Genomic DNA, 7366 nt, shown 5'->3' on the forward strand with positions numbered 1-7366 from the left:
TCCACCCTCTCACCCATGTTGCTAGGCTCGTTCTCCCTGCTACCTGTCGGTTCTATGGTCTGTCTTCTTCTGAGCTCTGCTTCCTAAATTCTGGTGTAGCAGGGGTCGTGTCACGTGTGTTACACTGTGGTTGGAACGTTCTAGAAACCTGTGTGTATGTGTGTATGTGTGTGTATGGTCACTAGGCGCTGTCGTGTGCCTATAAAGCATTCCTTGAGTTAGAGTGTGTAAGCATGTTTAGCATTGCTCGATTCTCGCAGACACAATACCTCTGACTTGCTGCTTCTATCTGTCTGTCTATCTATCTATCTATCTATCGTGTTTTCTATAATTAATTGTATTTATAATATGGAGTCCTAACATTGCCCGGTCACACCGCTGGAGGTCCTCCGACAGTAATTATCATTGACATATGCTAATCTATCAGTACATAATATTGATTATAATATTGTATACATATAATATTTAAGGTAAATTGCAATGATCTAGTAATATTACATTTTAAACAAGTTGTATACATATTTGAATAAATGCACTGGTTGTTGTATGACATTTTGTAAGAGGTGTACCAGTATGTATAACAGACATACGCATATAATTGTGCAATGGTAATACTGCTAGGTTACTACATTACAGATTGAGTTATCCCTTTAGTAATGTCTAATATTTCACCTAACTTGTACGATGATTCTGGTAATACAGAATTGCGGTAAAATTGTATGATTTTACATAATATTGTAGTAACATTGTGGTAATACATAATTGTAACATTGTGAATTGTTACATAATTATATTGTAATTGTTACATTGTAGTAACATTGTAGTAATACATAATTGTAACATTTTATGAATTGTTACATAATATTGTGGTAATGCATAATTGTGTTGGCCTTATAATTGTAGTAACATTTTGTTAATGCAACTGTTACATAATTGTGTTGGCCTTATAATTGTAGTTAAAGTTACATAAAAGTTACATCTTGTTAATGCAACTGTTACATAATTGTTACATATTGTTTGTAATTACATAATTGTAGCAAGTGTAACATAATGCAATCGCTTGTCGTTACATAATTGTTACATATCGTTTGTCGTTACATAATTGTAGGAAGTGTAGTATAATGCAATCGTTTGTCGTTACATAATTGTTACATATCCTTTGTAGTTACATAATTGTAATAATTGCAGTCCTGACATTGAATCCGGTCATGCTGCGGTCGATGATGTGCCATGCCACTAGCTTGTGGAGAACACTAATTATCTTTTTGTTTCACTTATAGGAGTTTATGTGATGATGTGCCATGCCACTTGCTTGTGGAGAACACTAATTATCTTTTTGTTTCACTTATAGGAGTTTATGTGATGATGTGCCATGCCACTTGCTTGTGGAGAACACTAATTATCTTTTTGTTTCACTTATAGGAGTTTATGTGATGATGTGCCATGCCACTTGCTTGTGGAGAACACTAATTATCTTTTTGTTTCACTTATAGGAGTTTATGTGATGATGTGCCATGCCACTTGCTTGTGAAGAACACCAATTTGCTTTTTGTTTCACTTATGGAAGGAGTTTATGTGGTATTTTGGCATTTGCAGTAACACTTACGCTTATTTTCATTTGTTTGGTATGCGATCTTAATCTATTTCTTTTTCTTTCTTTTTTTTTTGTATGTATTGATTTTCTATAGATTGTTTTTCTTCGTTTGTCTACGTTTTTTCGGTGTTGTTCGAGGTTGCATAATTGCTGGCTAATTCCCTTGGGACCCTTTTTTAAGGTTTAGTTTATATTGCACAGATATTACTGAAAATGATATTATATAGCCCCATATTTTGGTATTTTATATAAAAAAATATATACACTATATACAGTATTAACTATATACACTGACTTGTTGTTCACTTGTACCTATCGTGGACAATATATGTGTCAGCACTGTGTGGAAATCTTTGTCTTCACGATTGTGTTGAAGATGTTCATTCTTGCTAACGTCATTTATGTTGGCCATTTTTTTTTCTTTTCCTGGTTTTCCTTGTAACTTAATTTATCTGTTTCCACTTGGTAGCTCTGATTAATAAATGTTTAATACAGTTCTTTTAATCGCTCACTAAGTAACTGATGGTATATTTCGTTATTACTTTGTAGATGTAATAATGTATAGCTGTATGTATGAAACACGTATTTTATGTAGGTATAAATGGTAACACTCGTTGGTAGTAAATACTTGCTATAATAAATGAATGAATATATACAGTGTAGAATATTTAATGTTGGTGCAAGTATTTAATGATTGAATTATGAAGATAATTGAAGTAGGTATATGAATTTAAGTTGTAACTATGTAGCACGTTTTATATGTTTGTGCAGTTTTTTTTTTTTTTTTTTTTGTCTATCACTGTGTATTGTATAAATGAAGTAACTATGTAACTCACTAATTTTTAACGTGGTGGGAATGGTGTGAGGGGTGGTGCACGTGGTGATAGCGTTGTTCTTCACGGGTTGATTGACGTGTTGTGGGGTGTCAGACACACGTTGATGGGCGTGGCGTCGTCTCAGCAAACACGTACAGTATGGTGACGTCGACTTCTCACACTGGTAGATGTGGTGAGTAAATGAGTAGCGATGAGTAACTTGAGTGAAGATGAGTGAGTAAGATGAGTTGTGAATATGGACTTGGTATTTGCTTCGTCGTCTTGACCTCTTCACTCCTGCATCAGCGGCGGAGGTTGGGTGGAGGTAGCAGAGAGAGGAGGGTGAGGTCTGGTGGTTGTGAGTTGTGAGTCGTGTCTCACTATTCGTTTGTTTGTTTTGTTTTTCTTTCTTGATGTATTCTCGGTCCTTTTCTCTTGTGATTTACTCTTTGTGAGATGAAGACTGCCGCTACTTGTAGGTGCGTGTAGAAGATTATACGGACAACATGTAGAGTTGTTACTTGTAGTTGATTGTAGATGATTGTAGTTCGTCGGTTCGTCGTAGAAATTCCAAGATTGTTTGTATCAGTATTTTGTTAAACTACTGGCAAGGCGTCCTGTGACCTCTTCACCTCTACATCAGCGTGATGATCATGGAGGCGGAGGGGGCTGGTTGGAGAGAATACTGTCAGGAGCTGGTTGTGAGTTGTTGGTTGTGAGAGGTATTTTTTGTTTTCAATCTTGATAATGCAGAATCAACTGTACACTCGTTGACTCATAGGCCTGTAGACTCATAGGATTGTAGACTTGTAGGCTTGTAGACTTGTAGACTCGTAGCCTTGTAGCTCCTATTTTTTAGGAATTCACTGTAGATTCGTAGTTGAGGTTCGTACGTTCGCTGCCACCATATCTTACAATAACTTTGTAAGAAACTTGTAGTGAAGTTTTGTAGATCAGTAATACAGATATTAGACTCGTGGACGAGCGGTTGTTATACTTGAGTAGTTTTGTAAGTAGATAATCTTCGTTCCCATCTGTCATTCAATGACAGGAGAGGTAAAGATGAGTATGGCACTATTTTTATTTGTCTTGGAAATATTAACAAAGTCTCTCACACACGAGTGAAGTACAGAGTCCCATGAGCTAACCTTCCTGTGTCGCTCTCTCTCTCTCTCTCTCTCTCTTCCACCCTCTTGCCCATGTTGCTAGGCTCGTTCTCCCTACTACCTGTCGGTTCTATGGCCTGTCTTCTTCTGAGCTCTGCTTCCTAAATTCTGGCGTAGCAGGGGTCGTCACGTGTGTTACACTGTGGTTGGAATGTTCTAGAAACCTGTGTGTGAGTATGTGTGTATGTGTGTGTATGGTCACTAGGCACTGTCGTGTGCCTATAAAGCATTCCTTGAGTTGGAGTGTGTAAGCATGTTTAGCATTGCTCGATTCTCGCACACACAATACCTCTGACTTGCTGCTTCTATCTGTCTGTCTATCTATCTATCTATCTATCTATCTATCATCTTTTCTATAATTAATTGTATTTATAATATGGAGTCCTAACAATACAGTGTTGTGGCCAAACACCACTTCCAGAACTTCTGATAATCCTGTGTTTTTCAGAAGGTGGTCGATGCACCCAAGAAAACTCATATCTGTGTGTAGTCCCCGATTTTCAGCTCCACAGATTTCAGACAGCTGCCAGGTTGTTCTTTAGCCACGATAGTTTGAGACTTCCACCATAGTGGCTGGTCAAATGTGATAATGGGAGTTGTGGTTATGCTTTACGTGCTCGGCCAGGAAGGGCAATGTAGAATAGATGCATGTCATATCCAATGGATCTAGGTCGCTGATAGGCATAAACAAAACAGCTGACTGCCCTTGGCGGTTTCTTTTGTGAACCATTTACATCCATTCTGACCACCATGGATGTGACCACTGCAGAGAGGGGGAAACTGTCCACGGGATATCTAGCAGATATGGTGATTCAGGAACATGTTCACAAGACTGCAACTGGGTAAGTTGACTGAAAGAGGGGTTATTCCATTCTTTGGGATAGCAGTAGTGTTGAATCATAACCTGTTGGGCTCTAAGTACCTCACTGACAACTACTTTCTGTGAGGAATCATATGAGAGAAATTTTCCTGGCATTAGTGTGGCATCCATACCCATCCCATGAAAGGTGCTGTGACCATCAAGGATCCGTATGTTGTGGTCGACATTGTCGGCTGCGTACTGAAAAAACTGACCTTCAGACACAGTAACAACATTTTGCTGGGAGACAGAAGCACTTTGTTCAAACATTTGGACCTCGTTATGGGAGCTACAAAAGCCATGTTGGTTGGTGTAGTGAGTCTATCAGAAATCTGGAGCCAAAATGGTGAAGCATTTGGACAGCTAACCCTAACTGCAAAGGAGCAACCATCACTTTTGGCCTGGCAGCTTGAACAATGGCGTGTCCCAAAGAAGCCTGTTTCTTCTCTGCATTTTCACCAGCCACTTTGATCCGCAAGAACTGAGGAACGTTGTCTGGGAGACATGCCAAGGTATTCTCTAGAGTTAAGTCACCGGTGTCTGGCTAATTGGTGCATCGGTCGAGGGCCTATATGTCGTTTCTCATAAGTTTGGCTGCAGTTTCCACAATTCGTTTGGTTTCTGCCTCACCGTTGCCACATTTTCCTTTTTTTTTTTTTTTTATAGTACTCATGCAAAATGACTGCAGTAGTGGTTCTACATGTAACAATATTTGCCAACATGTAGATTGGTGAAAATAATAATATTTTCTCACGAAAATATTCTTGGAGTTTCTGCTTCATATACTGTGCTCCATATGGATCTTGTGTTGAATTGCCAACTTAAGGTATTCACCCATCTTTTCGACCTAGTCTGTCAATGTCAACTGTTCCTCGTCATTGTCAGCTATCTTGTGATTAGTTGAAAAGCATCAAGCCTTTCTTGTTGTACAGGACGACCCTGACACAATCTTGGCTTCTTCTCAGGCTGCACATCTTTCGATGCAAACTTCATTGGAATACATCTACCTGTTCAGAAATTGATACTGCACTCGTTGTGATAGCGTCCTCGGCACTTGGGTCTTTCGCATTGGATAACCTTCCCGACACTGCATCACTACATTTATCATTCTGAAATTAGCACACATTCTCTATAGTTTTCTCGAAGATGGATGTTCTGACAGGAAAAACATCATGACTTCTCTGTTTGTCGTCACATTTAGCTGGTGTACCACAAAAAAGACATTCCTTCCTAAAGTCAAATGTTAGTGTTTGGGATCGCAACCTGCATTCAAGCATCAATACATGAACCAGTTCCTTGAGTCCCGTCCATTTTTATGCACTAAGGGTTGCCGCAACGTTTTCTACAGCTCATGTTAAAACGGTGCCCTTCAGTTGTATGAATACTGCATTCACATTCCTCACCTGCTTTTTTTATGCCATCACTTCCCTTCTTGCCAAGATTCACAACATCACCAACAGCAATAGACATAATGCCTTGCTTGCAAAGTGTCCAAATGTCTCTTGTACCAACATCAGCCATTATTCAACCTGGAAGACAAAAAAACACATCAGAAATGCTGGAATGTATCTCAGTTTGTAATACAACAATATATATTTAAGTATATATTTTTACATACAAACGCAAAGTTTGGTGTTACATAATTTATGAACAAACCATTAACCCCTACACCGCGGGCATGTTTACCAATGTTTTGCGTGTGCCGTGGGGTTATTTGGGCTCCGACAGACTCTCAAAAAATATTTGCCAAAAATCAGTTATTAGTCCTAGAATATTAAAATTATATATGCTTATGGCACATACCTTCAGCTTTCTCCTGGAATGTTTGTTGAGCCTTCGTCAGTTACCGTAGGACTTGTGGAGACCTCTGAAGTTGGGTAATGAACTCTCCACTTTACACTTCCCGACAACCCGTAATATGATTACCACAGCCAGATATTAACACTATAAACACCACTCTATGATTTTCAAGTAGTTTGGGATCCATACTCCAAAAAAAAAAAACACTGTGAAAGCAATGAAAATTATGAGCGCGTCTGACCGCCGCACTTGCGCTAGTTCGCTCTTGGCACTCTGTCATTTATTATTCATAAAATCCCTCACACTTTATATTTCTATTACTATATAATACTTATATATATCTATAGTCTTTATCCATAAGTTTCCTTCAGTAGTATTAGTTTATTGTCACTGTAGGGATTCAATTTCTTTCAGTAAAATACGTAGCATTCACTTTCTCATCCTGTATACTAGCATTGAGAGTGAATGTCACTTTCATCTTCACTCTCATAACTCATAGTATTCAGACATGCTATAGTGAAACTTTCACTTTCATTACTCCTAGGGTATATACTCATATTCTTATAATACTACTCATTTACATTTCTATTTACGTTCTCTATTTTATTTACGTTATTTACATTTTATTTTATTTACACTGTGTTATGCACTGTCACTTGAAGTAACTTATAAAACTATTTTCCATTGTTCACGTATATTTACATTCATTACTTTCACTTGCTGTTTACACATTATTTACACATTATTTACAATTCCACTTGCACTGTTTTACTCAATAGAAAGATCGTAGTCACTCTTTTATCAATTGTCAGCCCTTTACCTCTTTCCACACGAGGTTTAGTAGGGGGTAAAGGTCACAGGGCCCTTTGCATGGGGGTGAAAAAAGGCCCTGAAGTCAGCAAGAGGATGAGCCGTACCTCCTCTTCGGAAGATGAGAGAGAACTGATAAAGGAGGGCCGGCCCGGGTTGAGGCCTACTTAGGGGTTATTCAGTACTACCAACGTAGCTCTTGAAACAGGTATGTATTTCACTGAAATGATTGGCAGGAAATCTAGACAATACATTATAAATTAGGTACTTCCAGGTGAATGTAAATATCACTTAGGCTTCTCCCTTCCCTCCTTATATGTAT

The sequence above is a fragment of the Coenobita brevimanus genome, chromosome 50, assembly GCF_032717465.1.
Source record: "Coenobita brevimanus isolate Jiangsu-jjx chromosome 50, ASM3271746v2, whole genome shotgun sequence".
In the NCBI taxonomy this organism is placed as follows: domain Eukaryota; kingdom Metazoa; phylum Arthropoda; class Malacostraca; order Decapoda; family Coenobitidae; genus Coenobita; species Coenobita brevimanus.